This window comes from Kogia breviceps, chromosome 2 (genome assembly GCF_026419965.1).
Source record: "Kogia breviceps isolate mKogBre1 chromosome 2, mKogBre1 haplotype 1, whole genome shotgun sequence".
NCBI lineage: Eukaryota > Metazoa > Chordata > Mammalia > Artiodactyla > Physeteridae > Kogia > Kogia breviceps.
Window position 1 is genome coordinate 201,915,186 of NC_081311.1, and position 16,977 is coordinate 201,932,162.

The window sequence follows — 16,977 nt, forward strand, 5'->3', positions numbered from 1 at the left end:
TACACTGTGGTGTGACGACCTAGCCGGCTGGTGTCTGTGGTGGTTGGGGTTTCAATTTACTTTTTAAATTTGTTTTATGACATAAGCCCTGTTTTATTTGGGGGAATCAGGAAAGGCCTCTCTTTTGAGCGAAGGCTTTTGATTAGGAGACTTTTGAGAAGAGGCTTGATAGAAATAAAAGTAGCAAAATGAGGATTAAAATAAGTAAATCTGTAGGATTTTTCAGTTAGGAAAGCACCTTTACAATGCTGAGTGGAGTGTGGGGGATGAAATCTGAATGCAAAGGGCTGAGATGAGTAAGAGGAGACGGTGTTATTCTTTCCAGTAGGTTCAGTGCAAAGGGCAGAGGAGAGACAGGGACAGGGGAGAACACGCCTATCTGAAACAACAAGGGATTCGATGGGTCTCTGCTTGCAATTACCATCTGACTCTTAGCTCCCTTCCTGGGGCCACCTTTTCTGATTCTGTTTTCTTTTAGCTTCAGGTAGTCTTTTCCCCCGCCTAGCTGTCCTCTCCGGCCCTGCACAGTTCCTTTAGGGAGCTGTCTTTAAGCCCCATATCACATACTAGGCACCACAAGGAGGCGATTGCCTCCATGAACTCTTGTGCTGATGGAGGCTTTGATTTCTTCAGCTTTTGCACAAAGTGATTTTTCAGTTGCTCCCTCCTTCTGTGTGCTCTCCCCTATCCTGCCCTCCCCTTCATTGTTCACTTTCCACTTTCCACCTTGCCTTGCCTTTTAGACTAGATTTTCAGCATTGTCTTCTTACCCATAATCTTATCTACCTGTTTTCCAAGAATTAGGTCTTTTATGTACACTGCTTTGGGCTGCCTATCTCAATCCAGACCCAGGAGATATGGTGTTTCCTGAAGATACAGCCGAGGAAACCACAGATTAGGTTGTTAACCTACAATTCTGGATCACCTCCTTGGTAAGACCATGGCCATTTCATGCCCAAATTAAAGTCCTCCATGGCTAGCCAACCTGGCACTAGAGGTACAACATTACTCTAGGGACTTCCCTGGTGGCACAGTGGTTAAGAATCCACCTGCCAATGCAGGGGACATGGGTTCAAGCCCTGGTCTGGGAAGATCCCACGTGCCGCGGAGCAACTAAGCCCGTGCACCACAACTATCGAGTCTGAGCTCTAGAGCCTGTGAGCCACAACTACTGAGCCCACGTGCTGCAACTACTGAAGCCTGCACACCTAGAGCCTGTGTTCTGCAACAAAGAGAAGCCACCACAATGAGAAGCCCGCGCACCACAACGAAGAGTAGCCCCTGCTCGCCACAACTAGAGAAAGCCTGCACACAGGGACAAAGACCCAATGCAGCCAAAAAAAAAGCCAAGACCACCCCCCCCCCAAAACAGAAAAACATGACTGTAATAACTGGAATCCCTGGGCTCGTTAACCATTCACAGAGCCCAGGGCCAAATTGCTGGCTCTACAGCGAGAGGCCCAACCCCCATGGCTCTGAGAGCCCTCCGAGTTCTGAGGTCTGTTTTCCCAGAGGCTCAGTCCTGCTCCTCTCTAACTGGTAATATGCTAAGTGTGCATAAAGCACTTTTGCTGAATCAGGGGTTCTGATTGAGAGGGCAGTTGCAGTTCCTGCGCTGGGGTCAGCATGGACAGTGGGAGGACTCCCTCTCTGCCCCCACCTGTCAGGGGCCCCCTGCCTCTGGCTCTCTGGCTTTGCCCGGAAATGTCGGCGTGGAGGCTGTGCTGTCCATAGAGGCGTCATCTCTGTTCCTGGTTCCAGTGTGACCTCTGCTGGCGCAGGTCTCTCCCTCCCCAGCCTTGGCCGAACTGCAACGTCACCTCCATGGTTTCCAACTTCTAGATAAACTGAAATTATTTCCCATATGCAAAGCTTGCCTGGGCGGCTTAAGCTGGGTGCTGTGACAGCTGAGAATTCCAGGGCTGGCCACTCTCCCTGTGGGTGCTGAACGGGTGTGCAGTCCGGGAGTCTGACCACACTGGCTCGGAGGGCAAGGTCACCCCCGGTCCTGGGGCAGGTTTGGGCAATCTGCCCCCAGCACTACCACCCAACCCCCTCCCTCCCGTGTGGGTGGGCTCTGCACCAGCTCCTGGCTTCTGGGACCTCCTGGTGGTCAGCTGGGCCACTCAAGCGGACAGTAACCTGCCCCTCCCCCAACATCACCGGCCAGCGCTGTGCGGCGGGCGGTCCTGGGCCTGTAGGACGCACGGTAAGGGTCTGTGCCCCCCACCCCGGGCCCTGCTGGCCACACATCTTGACCTCATCTCTGTCCCTCCCATCGCCCGCCGGCCCCGCGCACGTGCAGGGAGAGGGAGGGTCGGGTTCCCGTATGGCCCATTTGGGTCTTCAGCACCCCTCGCCCTAGGAACCTGCGAAGAGCGGTGTCCCCTTAGGTGTGAGCACACGGGGACCTCAGTAAGGTCCACACCAGCCGGAAGCAGAAAACGTGGGGAGCGCCAGGGTCCTCCAAACAGGGAGTGGGGAGAGGGAGGCATCACGGATGGCATGAGGGGGTGTGCAGCGCCTCCGGGTCCGGGGGTCCTCAGTAGGCACTCCCAGCCCCCTCCCCAACTCCCAGCCCCGCCCCACCCCTCCCACCCTTCCCCAGCCCCTCTGTCTCCTGCCGCCCCAGGCCCCCGCCCCCAGCTCCGGCCCCGCCTCCAGCCCCCGCCCGGCCGCCCGGCCGCCCGCGTTGTCCTGCGGCGCCCCCTAGTGGCCGCTGGCGGGAAGCGCAGCCCTGCGACGGGGGAGGCGGGAAGGCTCTGCCGCTCTTTAACTGTTTACTGTTTAATCAGAAGGTTCCTTAAAACGCAGCAAACTCCACCCGTCGTCAGCATCACTAGCACACGTTTTCATAAATAATTAAAGCTCATTTAATTACTTAATAATTAATTCGTTCAGAATTAAGATTCAGGAATACGGTGAAAGCGAGAGCAATACCCACGCTGGACCTGTGCGCTCCCCATGCCCCGCCCCCCCCAACATTCAGGCGTGCGGGCTATCTGAGTCCGTGGTCAAGGGAAGCTCAGGCTCGCGGACACTGGATACAACGCCAAGGGCGAGCCGGGGGCTCAAATCCAGGGCAGCCGGCGCCCCAGCCCCTGTGCATCCTGGGTGACCGCGTTGGGCCTAAGAGGACTCAAGGCAGACACGTTTCAAATGTAATTACCATTAGTTCAATCAAAGATGGGGTACTTAAAGTGTGAACGATTTCCTGATTTCTTGCCCTCTAGGGAGAGGCCATAGGGTCACGGCCGGGGTCTAAAACCCCTCCTCTCCTCAGCCAGTTTCCAGAGCAGGTTCAGGGGACCATACGCAGGGCAGGGGGCTTGATCTGGCCGAACCTGACTAGCGGGTGCCCCTTCCGAGGATGGGGGCGGCTGGGCTGCACCGGGTGTGAGCTGCCCCGTCTTTTCATCACCTGTTCTCTTAATTGAAAGGTTAGACGGCAGACAGCTGACTTTCATTATGATGAAATACAATTCATATTTTATGGCAAGATGAGAAAAATTTTAAACAAAAATGTAGCCTTGCCCGTTTGGGCCTCCTCCCTCCCCTTTGGTGTGTGCTGTGCGTCTGTGTCAACCAGACCTCCTTAGGAGGGAACCTTCCTTCCTAATCCTGTGAGGGCCCACGAGGACCCTTGCCCCACTCCTCACTCTGTACGTGCAGGTCTGGATTATGTAAACTGTCAATAATACGTCATTGATGCATAACTCTGTCTCAAAACCTTATGTAAATGCGCTTTGACTTCTAATGGGCAGAGCACCCCCCAGAGCTGTCTGAAAGACTCTCTGCAGTTATAATCCTGAGGTTGGCTAGAGTAAAATTTTGTATTTCTTTCTTGGATTGACTATTGATTAATTTTCATTGACAATTAGGAAACACATCTGTTTTGTAGTCCAGATGTTCTCATCCGCTAGGGCAGTCTGGCATTCCCTTCTAGAAAGTTATACAGCTCTAGTCAGAAAGGGGCTGGTGAGTGTGCCCTGCTCCCTGCGTGGCCTTGAGTTGGGTGCATGGGACAGAGGGCCATGTTGCTTCCTTTCCCAGGAAATGTGATTCTAGACACGGGGTGTGGGTTTTCTTCTGGGAGGAGCTGCTGTTCCGGGGGCCTCGCAAGAACTGCACACTTAGTATTTGTGATTTGAACCACTCGGTCCATTTTCATTGTGAAAGTAAACAAAAAATTCTAGCTCGCAGAGACAGAAGGTTAAGAACTGCTTCCTGGGACGTCTGCAGTTTTTCTCCTCAAGTTTCTTCTCTGCGTTATCCAGCAGTATCCAGCAGTTCTCTCTAGATAATACAAAATGGGATTTGGGGTGTAGTCTTTAACAGTCAAAATACTGACATATCTCGGCGATAATGGGGTTCACTTCCAGATACTGCAATTAATTGAGTCATATGAAATTTTTGGTTTCCTGGTGCATATGAAAGGTATGTATATGCCATACTGTAGTCTATTAAGTGTGCAATAGCATTGTGTCTAACATACAACGTACATACCTTAATTAAAAAATACTTTATTGCTAAAAAATGCTATCCAATGTCTGAGCCTAATCCTTTCGCAGACAGAGGGTTTTGCCTCGATTTGGTGGCTGCTGACTGATCGGGGTGGGGGTTACTGAAGTTTGGGGTGGCAATTTCTTAAAATCAGATGACAATGAAGTTTGCCTCATTGATTGACTTTGCCTTTCATGAAAGATTTCTCTGTACCGTGCAATGCTGTTTGTAGTCTTTTACTCAGAGTAGAACTTCTTCCAAAATTGGAGTCAATCTTCTCAAACCCTGCTGCTGCTTTATCAACAAAGTTTATTTAACTTTCTCAATCCTTTGTTGTCATTTCAACAGTCTTCACAGCATCTTCACCAGGAGTAGATTCCATCTCAAGGAACCACTTTCTTTCTTTTTTTAAAAATTTATTTATTTTATTTTGGCTGCGTTGGGTCTTCGTTTCTGTGCGAGGAATTTTTCTCTAGTTGCGGCAAGCGGGGGCCACTCTTCATCGCGGTGCGCGGGCCTCTCACTATCGCGGCCTCTCTTGTTGCGGAGCACAGGCTCCGGACGCGCAGGCTCAGTAGTTGTGTCTCACGGACCCAGTTGCTCCGCGGCACGTGGGATCCTCCCAGACCAGGGCTCGAACCCGTGTCCCCTGCGTCGGCTGGCGGACTCTCAACCACTGCGCCACCAGGGAAGCCCGAGGAACCACTTTCTTTGCTCACCCATAGAAGCAACTCCTTACAGCTTAAAGTTTTATCCTGAGACTGCGGCAATTTAGTCACATCTTCAGAGCCCACTTCTAATTCTAGTCTCTTGCTATTTCCACCACATCTGCAGTTCCTTCCTTCACTGAGGTCTTAAACCCCTCAAAGTCATCCATGAGGGCTGGAATCAGCTTCTTCCAACCCCTGGTAATGTAGGTATTTGGACCTCTTCCCATGAATCATGAGTGTTCCTAATGGCAGCTAGAATGGTGAGTCCCTTCCAGAAGATTTTCAGTTGACTCTACCCAGATCCATCAGAGGAATCGCTGTCATATGGCAGCTATAGCCTTGTGAAATGTATTTCTTAAAAAATAAGACTTGAAAGTTGAAATGACTCCTTGATCCATGGGCTGCAGAATGGATGTTGTGTTAGCAGGTATGAAAACAACATTCATCTCATTGTTCATCAGAGCTTTTGGGTGACCAGGTCCATTGCCAATGAGCAGTAATATTTTGAAAGGAATATTTTTTTTCTGAGCAGTATATGGTTTAAAACGTTCAGTAAACCATGTTGTCAACAGATGTGCTATCATCCAGGCTTTGTTAGTCCATTTATAGACCAAACGCAGTAGATTTATCATAATTCTTAGGGGCCCTAGGATTTTCAGATGGTAGATGAGCATTGGCTTCAACTTGAGTCACCAGGTGCATTAGCCCCTTTGAAGCTCCAAAGCCAGGCATTGACTTTTCCTCTCTAGTTATGAAAGTCCTAGATGGCATCTTCTTCCAATAGAAGGCTGTTTCGTCTACACTGAAAATCTGTTGTTCAGAGTAGCCACCTTCGTGAATTTCCTTAGCTGGATCTTCTGGATAAATTTCTGCGTCTTCTACATCAGCCCTTCTGCTTCACTTTGATGTTATGGAAGAGGTGCCTTTCCTTCAACCTCATGGACCAACCTCTGCCAACTTAGAACTTTTCTTCTGCAGCTTCCTCACCAATCTCAGCCTTCATAGAATTGAAGAGAGTTAGGGCCTTGCTGTGGATTAGGCTTTGATTAAGGGAATATTGTGGCTGGTTTGATCTATCCAGACCACTCAAGCTTTCTCCATACCAGCAATAAGGCAGTTTCACTTTATATCATTCATGTGTTAACTGAAGTGGTACTTTTAATTTCCTTCAAGGACTTTTCCTTTGCATCCACAACTTGGCTGACTGTTTGGTGCAAGAGGCCAGGCTTTCACTATCTCTCAGCTTTGGACTTGCCTTCCTCACTGAACATCATCATTTCTAGGTTTTGATTTAAAGTGAGAGACATGCGACTCTTCCTTTCATCTGAGCACTTGGAGGTCACTGTAGGGTGATTAATAGGCCTGATTTCAATATTGTTGTGGCTCAGGGAATGGGGGTCTGAGGACCCCCATTATATGGGCGTGGTTTGTGATTAAATTATGTTACCATTATAATTGTTGCTATTTGAAACAGTTAAAATAGTGATATCAAAGACTATGGTCACAGACCACTACAGCAGATATAAGAAGGAAACAGATCCAAGTACTGCGAGAACTACCAAAATGTGACACAGAGACATGAAATGAGCAGACGCTGATGGAAAAATGGCCCCAACAGACTTGCCAGATGCAGGGTCCCCACAGACCCTCACTTTGTAAAAAGTGCCACCTCTGTGAAAAGCACAATGAAGCGAAGGCTGTCCGTAATTCCCGACGGGACACCTCCGTTCACCAAACAGCCTGGCCTGCCCGGCCCTGCTGGGATTTTCACGTCCCGTCACAGTGCAGGCCCCGCAGCTGCAGGGGACACACAGAAGGACGGCGTGTGTTTCCTTCAAACACAAGAAAACCGTGAACATGACACGTGCTTATTCTAGAGAAGGAGGAAAACAGGGAAGAAGATGGAGGAGGAAACGAGAGTGATGACCCCACGGCCCAGGCACGTCCTCCTGTTGCCTCGGTGACGTGGGGACACCCCCGGGGGGAGCAGGCAACCCTCCAGAGGAGCCTGCCTGGGCCCGGGAGGGGTGATAGCCCGGGGGTGGAGTGGGTGATGCCTGTGCGCGCAGGTGGGGACACGGGACTGCCGTGCGCCTGGTGGCTACAAAGGGTGGGGCTCATTTCCTTCCTAGGTGTGGAGGGTGGGCGTTGCCCTCCACGCGGGACTCAGGGGTTCGGCTCCCCGGAGACTCTTCCCACTGTCAGGTTCCCTGTGGGGGGAACGGGTGTCCTTGGGCCCAGCTGGAGCTCGGCACGTGACCACAGGCGGTAGCAGGGTCCCCAGGCACCTGGGCAGACAGGCTGAGTGGCCCCGGTCAGCACCGGGCCCCAAATTGTTTCCACCCCGGGTCCAGGTGGAGGGGCTGCCAACCCAGCCCGAGGCCGCAGCTGAGTTCTGCCCCAGAGGGGGCCCGGGAGGCCGAGGGCAGGCCTGGCGGCAGAGCAGGAGGCTGGAGCTGGAGAGCCACTGGCACGGCACAGGTGTGGCCCGCACCTGCAGCAGAGGTCGTGGGGACCCTGTGTTCTCTCTGCTCTGGCCGCTGTTGCCCAAGGTTCACCCCGTCCCTCCCACTTCCAGGGTCTCACATGTAGCGCCTGTGTCGTGGCCCCGCTGTCCCATGTCCCACCCCCAGCACGCGTCCTGCCCCAGCAGCCTTGACCTTGGCCCCAGCCGTGCCGGCCACGGGGCCCTACTTGGTGCAGAAGGGCGGAGGGCGAGAGGGTGGCACTGGCTGCGTCCCTGAGGATCAGTGGACGATGCCACTCCTGGGCTTCTGGAGTGTGGAGTCCGGGGAGGGGAGGCCCCGCTGCCCCAGCGCTGACTCTGCGTGTGGGACTGTCCGCCGGGTCAGGGGGCCGCAAGGTGGAGCCCTCGGCCCACGTTGTGTGATTTCCTGTTTTCAGGCTGGTGGGCAGGATGGAGGTGCACACCTGAAATCATCTGAAATCGTCCCCCTGGCTTGGTACCAGTGCCCCGGGGCAGCGGGCAGAGCCGCTACCGTGTCTCCGTCCTCTTCAGGCTGCCTGACCCTGGGACGCACGGTTCTCACCTCTGGGCACAGGAGGGCGGCTTCCACTCCTGAGAGGCCGGGGCCGCTGCTTGGTGGGGGACACTAACCACCTCTGGGCTCACCAGAGGGTCTGGAAGTCTGCAGGGGAGGCTGGGCCGCGACTCTGGGCCTCGGGTGGGAATGGCCAGAACCTCTCCCCACCTGGCCCTGGACTCTGAGGGTCGATGCCCTCTTTCCTGCTTCCCGCCCTGGACCCCAGTCCTACCCTCCTCTCTCCCCAGCAATCACTCACAGTGGCTGCCAAAACTTCCCGGGGTGTGGGCGGCCCAAGGCACTTTATTTCTGCTAATTTTTTTTTTTTTTTTTTTTTTTTGTGGTACACGGGCCTCTCACTGCTGTGGCCTCTCCCGTTGCGGAGCACAGGCTCCGGACGCGCAGGCTCGGCGGCCATGGCTCACGGGCCCGGCCGCTCCGCGGCATGTAGGATCCTCCCGGACCGGGGCACGAACCCACGTCCCCTGCATCGGCAGGCGGACTCTCAACCACTGCGCCGCCAGGGAAGCCCACTGGTAATTTTTATTTAGATTTGAAAGGAGCCTGATCCAGCCAAAACACGAAGCAGCTTAACCAAGGGAAGCTGTTTCATTTTCTTTATTGAGCTGCGTTTGAAATACAGCCACTTAGTGAAGAGGCAGAAGTCACTCTGGGTCAGACAGGAAGGCGCCTCTCCCAGCCCTGCATCTGCCCCTCCAGCGGTCGCTGGGCTTCCTCGTCTTTTAATTCCTCTGTTGGTCTTTCAGCTGTGCCTTGCTGTATTACTTTTTTGGTAGTTATTGCAGGGGTTACAATATGCATCCTTAACTATCACAGTCTGTTGCCCCTTGGCAAAAACCTAAGAGCCTAGCAGCAGCGTAATTCCATTAACCCCATCCTTGTGCTGTCGTTGTTGTGTGTGTAACTTCTACACTATAAACTGCAACACGAGGCAGCTCTTACTTTAAGAAACTAAGTGTATATATGTCTGTATGTCGATCCTAAAAAAAAAATAGAGCAGTGAAAAACAAACAAAGAAATTAAGTGTCACAGGTTGGGTTGTCTGGGAAGCAGATGCTGGGAAGGAGTTTGGGGGGCACATGTTTTATTGGAGACACACCTGGAAAGGGAACAGAGGTGGTGGGGTTGGGGGGTGGGGGCGTTGTGTCTGCCCCGGAACTCACCGCCTTACTCCAAAGCCACGAATTCTTCAGGAAGTTTTTTCTCTGCCCACCTGCCCCCTCCCTTTCCCCTTTGGGGTCGTGTATATTCTCCCAGGCTGTACCCTGGGGTTAGGGCGTAGCTCTTTCATTTTCTTGTTTTCTCTTTGCTGGTGGGATAATTCCTATTCCTCTGCCGTCCGGCTCACTTGCTTTTTTTCTGCAGTTAAGCCCAGTCAGTGAAGTTTTTGTTTCAGACCTGGCACTGTTTCCTTGGCGACCCGTCCTGGGGTCCTGACGCTGCTGATGGTGGCCAGGTTTGGGGCCGAGAATCGACTTCCTTCCTTCAGGGCTTGAGTTTTGCCCTGACTGGTGAGGAGGCTGGTCTGCTGCTTGTCGTGTCCGTTTTAGTTCCATTTTGGTCCCCTTGTGGCCCTTGCTCCAGGGCACGGGTCTTTTTCTTGTCGGTGCTGCGGCTCCGGGGAGTGTCTGCAGCCCTGGACGCTGATGCTGGTCTCAGCGAGGTCACGGCTCCACTGGGCTCCACCTCCTGGGGGAGGAGCAGCATCCCCAGGCAGAGAGCCGCGATGGGGCTGTGGCTCACTGTCGGCTCTGCCTGCTGCCCTGTATTTGTCCAGTTTTACAGCCATGGTGGCAGCAGGGCAAGTCGGCCCCGGTCAGTCTGCCAAGGCCAGAGGTGTAAGTTTCCTGCCAACCTAGCAACCCAAGGGCACCCAGGTCAGCGACAGGGCAGAGTGAACACGCCTGCCCAAAGCGCTGGACGGTCACAGCAGCAGCTCTCAGGGTGCTGATGGCAGAGTCAAACTTGGAATTGCTGTAAACTCGGCAGAAGTAGCGTCTGCTGGGGGCACAGGGCTGGCTCCGCCCCTCCCGTGAGGACAAGGTCTTCCAGTGGGCGTGCTGCCGCCCACGTAGGGCTGCTTACGGAGCCCCCGGGGGAGGCACGCAGGCCACCCTCGGTGGGCGCCCTCTGACAGCACCCTCGGCCTCGGGAGACCCTGGGTCGGCTCAGCTCCTTTCAAGGGGGCCTCTCTGGCGATGCCCCGCTTTCTTAGGCATCGTTCTGAGCGTGTCTTTCAAAGCTGCAGCCATGAGCTGCGCGGCCTGGGTGCTGGGCAGGAACTCGCGCACCTGGGCTTCAAAGGATTCGAGAAGATCAGGGCTGCAGGTGGGGGCGCTCGGGGCATTCATGCAGGGCTGCGGTTGGGGGTGAATTGCATGGGCTGCTGTTGGGTGGTTAGACCCTCGGAGAGGGCGATAAACCCACACGCGGGGAGATAAGAGGAGTCAAGCCTTCCCAGGTGGCCATCCGCCTGGTGACCACCGGCGGTCTTGACCCAGGGCCACTGTCCCCTGGCCCGGCGACTCCGTGCTCTGCCTTCTCATCCACAGATAGGGCTGTCCTGGGCGGGAGCTCCTACGCTCAGCGGCTCCCTCAAGGTCTTTCCCAGGTAGCACCCCAACCAGCGCGTGAACTAGAAGTCAGGTCCTCTCACCTGAATCGGGATTAACTCAAGAAGGATGCTGGCGGGGAGGGCCTGCAATGCAAGCAGGGAGGTGCGCCATGGCTTTTCACAGACACCCTCACGCCTGGCTTTCGGAGCGCCAAGCCCTGTGTTGTCACTTCACCCTGATAAAGTTCAAGCTTCTGTGTTCTTCCACATCACCTGTCCTCAGGTCTCATGGTGAACGGCTCTGTTGGATCTCTGGAGGCATTGGGGGTGGGTAGGTCCTCGGGACAGGAGCGGAAGCGTCTGCATAGGGCGGTGAGGCGTCCCCTGAGCTTGTGCTGCGAAGGGGGTCGGGCTGAATCCGAGGACCGGGTGTGCTGGAGCCTTGGCCACCCTCCCGGAGGGTCTCTGTGCAGAGCTGGGAAAACGGCCCATTGCATTTTCTTCCCTCTGTGCACAGGAATAGCTGCTTTTGTTTATGGATTTTCTGAAACGTGTTTCTAAGTCGATTACACCTGAAGGACGAGCTGCGCCCATGCGTGGCCCACAGATGCACCTCCAGGGAGAGATGCATCCAGGAGCCGGAATCAGGCCAGCGCCACCCCTGCCCCTGACGTCCTCGGCTTCCAGACCTGCGAGGACGGCCCCTCGGCCCCCCTGCTCGGACGAACTTCTAGGTGGGCGAGCCCCTCCCCACCCCCTGCCCCTGGGCACCACCCCCCACCCTGTGTCACACGCGGGCCTGCGATTCCACCTCCACTGTTCCTCAAGACGCCTGTAGTTTAAGGCTGTGCACTGCACGACTGAAATTCTCTCCTGGTCTTCTCCACCCCATGCGACGTAACCAGTTTCCCCACCTGAGGGGGTACAGGTGAAGCGCGCGAGTTGTTATGATGTAGTTTCTGTAACAAATCACCACAAACTTACTGGCTTAAAACAGCTCAGATTAATTTTCTTACAGCCCTGGAGTGGGACTCACGTTGTACAGGGCAGGGGGGGTGGTGTCTCATGGGGCTAAAATCAAGGTGTCCTCAGGGCCCGTTCCTTCTGGAGGCTCCAGGGAGAATCTGCCCTTTCCAGGTCCCAGAGGCCACTGTGTCCCTCTCCCGTGGACCCTCTAACCTTCTCTGATTCTGACCTTCGTGCCTCCCTCCTTTTTTTCCAGCTTTATTGAGACATAATTGACATATAACATTGTGTAAGTTTAAGGTGATGATTTGATACATGTATGTGTTGCAAAATGATTCCACAAAAAGGTTAGCTAACACCTCCATCACCTCACATGGGTACCATGTTTTTTTTGTTGTTGTTGTTTTGTGGTGATAACATTTAAGATCTACTCTCTTAGCCACTTTCACGGATACAGTACAGTCCTGTTAGCTAGGGTCACCACGCTGTGCGTTAGATCCCAGAGCTTGTTAATCTTAGAACTAGAAGTTTGTACCAATATTTCCTCATTTCCCCACAGTCCCTGGTAACCACCATTCTACTCTCTGTTTCTACCAGGTTTTCCCTCTATTCCACATGTAAGTGAGATCGTATGTTATCTGTCTTTCTCTGTCAGGCTTATCTCACTTAGTGTAGTGTCTTCAAGGTCACAAATGGCAGGCTTTCCTCCTCATGGCTCAATAATTGTATGTATATGTTTATGCCACATCTTCTATATCCATTCATCTATCTACAGACACTTCGATTATTTCCATTACTGTAAATAATACCGCAATGAACACAGGCTGCAGACATCCCTCTGAGATAGCGAGCTGCTTCCCTTTTATAAGGATCCATGTGATGACATTGGTCCATCTGGATAACCCAGGATAATCCCCCATCTCAAGACCCCTGACTTAATGACATCTGAGAAGTCGCTTTGCATGAAGGTCACATATGCACAGGTTCTGGGGATTTGGATGTGGATATCGGGGGGAGCATTGTCCTGTCGACAACAGCACGGGTCAGACGGCCCTGAACCGTTAGCAGCTCACAGAACCCTGCGTTCTGCACAAAGTCTCTGTCTTCCCCAGGTTGGGAAAAGTCTATTTATAGCCTTGGTTTGCTTCTAGCCTCGGTTTATCTTGGCCGTGCTCACACCGGCCTTCTCTCCAGCGGCCCATGAGGGACGCAGTGACCACTGGGCCGCACCCTCAGCCCCGTCAAGCACTGCTCCCCAGGTGGGGCCAGTGCAGGGCTGCCCCTCCGCCGTCGTCCCTCTCAGACTGCCGCCCTGGCCTGGACCTCGCCCTCTGCACGAGTGTAAGGCCCTGCCCCTTGCTTACCTGGAAACGTCCGCAGAGCCCCTCGGGGACTGGCCACGGCCCCCCGTCTCCCCTGCGCAGTCCTGCCGACCTCCCATCTTCCAGGGCCCCCTGGCAGCAGCCTGCGGGCGGTCTGCCCCTGGGATCCCACAGCCCAGGCCCCTGGGACGGGCAGTGAGGACCCACCCCTCATGGCATTTCCATCCCAGGACCAGGGGACCCCACAAGTGCTTGCCATGGGCTGGGGTCCAGGAAGTGAGTGCTGGCGGGCGCAGACCAGGCAAGGGAGGGACAAGAGGGCTGGTGGATGATGTGGGGACGGTGATGGCTGCAGAGGGACAGAACGAGGCTGGATGAGGCACCGTCAGTCAAAGGCTGCATGTGAAGCCAGGAGGACCCTCCCCTCCCCCACCCTGAGCCCAAGGACCGTTCAGCGGTCCCAGGTGCACCTGCCCAGCTCAGGGTCCGACTGGGAGGAGAGGGACGGTGGATCCTGGTGGGCAACGCGTGAGGCCGGGGACCCGAGATCCCTGGGTGGGGTAAGCGCCCCCGCCCCCATCAGGGCCCAGCACTCGCACTCCCTGGGGGTGGAGTGGCCTCTCCCTGGGGGCAATGCGTCCCTTCAGATGGCAGGTGCCCCCCGCCCACTGGTCAGCAGCAGAGGTGGGGTGCACCTGCTCCTTCACTGTAAACCTTTTCTACTGGGATGAAATTCACATGCAATAAAGTGCGCGATCCAAGGGTCAGCTCCATGCGCCATGAAGATTGTGTGTCATGTAACCTCCACCCGAGCGAGATCTGGAGCGTCTCCACGCCCACTCAGCCCCTGAGCTGCTCGGAGATGATTCCCTGCCTGGAGGGGACCGGGGTCCTGCTTTTACCATGACTCTCTCTGCCCCTTCTGGGATGTCACCTGCAGGATGGGCACATTTTTATCACACCCCAACTTCCTTTCACCACACGTGCCGCATTAGTGCACATATCAGCAGTTTGTTACTTTTTATTCCTATTATTTTACTATTGAATGTACCACAATTTGTTTATTCATTTTCTGTTCCGGGGCAGCTGCGGTACACACAGCTTAGGACCTTTTGTTGCTTTAGAAAACAAGGGAACTTTCAAGGTGAGTGGAAAATCCTTTGAAAAGGTCCTAGTGGTCGAATCTGTGACAATTCAAGCATCGAAGGTGATGTTCAGAGTTGACTGACTGCATGCAGTCTATGTGAATCCATGAATCCATGGTGATGCTCAATAGAAAGCCTGAGAAATAGATCCAAGGTAGCTATTGAGCCAACGTTTCATTTTGGATATTGGTGGCAAAGGGAAAATGAAACATTATCCTGCTTTCTGCACTCATGAGAGGTAGTCTACGAACCACTCCAGACACAAGGAAGAACCCACTTGAAAAAGGGATGTTGTCTAATGGACATAAAAGCGGTGACGGGTGAGCAAGTCCCCCTTGCCAGCTTTCCAGAGGTGGCCGGTTGGACAAGGCGGGGATTTGTGGTCAGATCATCAGGGGTGTCTGCTGGGGACCTGGGCGTATCTGGCGTCGGAGGGAGGAGGGGCGTGTGTCTCCCGGACGCAGACTCAGCCTCACGCAGAGGGCGCCCAGGTGCCGGCCTTTGGGAGGGAGGTGACACAGCCCTGATGTTTAGCTCGAACCCCTCGGGCCCTTGGAGGGAATTTCCACCTTTAAGAGGACGGAGAGGCAGACAAATGACACTGCGGGGAAGGGGCCCCTCGGGACGGGGTCGGGGGGCGTCGCCAGGGTGCCGGTCTCCCCCCAGAAGTAGAATCACCTGTTCGATGCGACCTGCTGTCACAGGAGTTTGGGGGTAACTGGGCACATTCGAAAAAGGACTCAGCATTAACTGGTGTTAAGGAATCTTTATACCTTTTTGTTAAGTATAGTAACTTAATTTTGGCTAGGCTGAGAAATGCTCTCATTCTTAAAAGACGTGTGCTGAAGGAAAAAGAAACGGTCCACAGCCAGCCACCTCTAAGGATGACTGACTTCCTCGTTTAACGAGCCCTGTCCTTGGTTTGGCAGGTCCCAGCATCACTGCTCTGCAGGGGAGACCCTCCTCCAGGGAGCCTCCGCGGGTGCCGCCCACGGGGTCTCGAACCACCTGGTCTCCAATTCGGAGGCCAGCCCTGCGTGGGCGGCTTTACCTCCCCTGATGACAGCCCCTCAGTCCCTTGTCTGCAGTGCCCAGGTCCCCAGAGCTCTGAAAAGTAGAAGCTTTCTTTGTAGCTCACGTGTCAGCCAGACCCTCTCATGTCACACTGAGGGGAAACCTCCCTGTGTCTTCCTGGCAGAAGCATTAAGTTGCTTGACCACAGGTGTCAGGACTTTCTGGGCTGTGGGCTGTGGCTCCAGCCAGAACTGGGACTGAGTCCCACGCAGGCTGAGCGAGGGGCTCACGGTGGGGAAGAGCGCTGCAGGCCGGGGCCCGGGCAGCCACGCGCTTCTGCCCGCCCGTCACCCAGCTGCCCGGCCCCAGCTCGGCTCCGGGGGACGGGCGGCTGCGGACTCAGGCTCTCGGTCACTCTTCAGAGCGCGCGGCTCTGTTCAGCCTCGCTGAGTTCGGCAAAACGTGGTGCGAGTTACGGAAACCCTCCCACGATATAGCAGGAAAGGCCCAACTAGCCACTGGGTGTCATCCTGCTGTGTTAGGATGAACCGTCAGACCTGGGCGGTGATGCCGTTTTGGGGAAGAGCTGACGGACACGGTGGACGGAGCCCAGGTGCCCCGTGGAGGCCCGAGAGCGGCAGGTGCCCGCACAGACCCGCTGGGAGCAGGCGTCTGTGCCCAACCTGAGGATGGGAGTGCCCCGGGCTCAGGGGTGCCCTTCACATCAGGCAGCCCGGGTGACCCCACACCCTGCGCCATTACGGCCCTTCCCTCAGTTACTCCCGATGCTGGGAAAGGGCGAAGGCTTGTGGAGCGAAGAGAAACGCCCTCTTCGCTCTCTTCTCCAGGCTGCGTGGCTGGGGCCTCACCCCCACTTCTCTGCGTCTCAGATTCTCCTCCAGAAGAGGAAAGAGTGGATATTCTGTTGGAATTCAGCCCCTGAACATGCTCTGCACGTGTGGAAAATTACAAAAGAGCCAGGTGTGAGGAGGGCTCGGTCCTGAGCCCTCACGTGGGCCCCTGGGGCTGGGGTCCTGCCCGCCCTCGCTGCAGCGCCCTCTCCGTCCCCTCTCCCTCACCAAGTGCCTTCCGACCTCAGAGTCTAGCTTGGCTTCGCCTGAGGCCAAGCTCAACAATAAAGAGAGAAGATGCGGTTGGTGAAGAGACTTGTCTCCATGCCATTTTGGCTTTTGCCACGAAGGGAAGGTCACTGGGTCACTGCAGAGTGACCACAGCATGACAGGCAGTGAGGACAGAGAGTGTGCACAGCCTCGCAACTAGGGCTGCTGCTGCACCGACACGCCCTTCTACCCCAAACGGTCCAGGCTGATGCCTCTGTTTATCCGCGGTGACAGCACGGAGCTCTAAGCACATCATCAGATGAAATTACCTTCCAGCAGCCTGGGGCTTTGTGAGTCTTAGTGACGGACTTCTGTTCTCCAGCTATTTTTAGGGCAATTAATCACCACGTTCCCAGCATGTTTATCGATGGAATCTCCTGAGTCACGAGCAATGACGGACAGCCCGCGAGGTGACCCAAGGAACATGTGTTTGCAAGTTGGTGTCGTAAGGGACCTTTGCTAGGTTCTCTCCACTGGGCCATTTGGGGAGCTAAGCGTCCACGCTTTGTGTCAGGTTCCGGGCCTTTCCTGCTGGACTTTCGCTTGCCCAGCCGGTCTGTGTGGTCAGCTCTGGAAA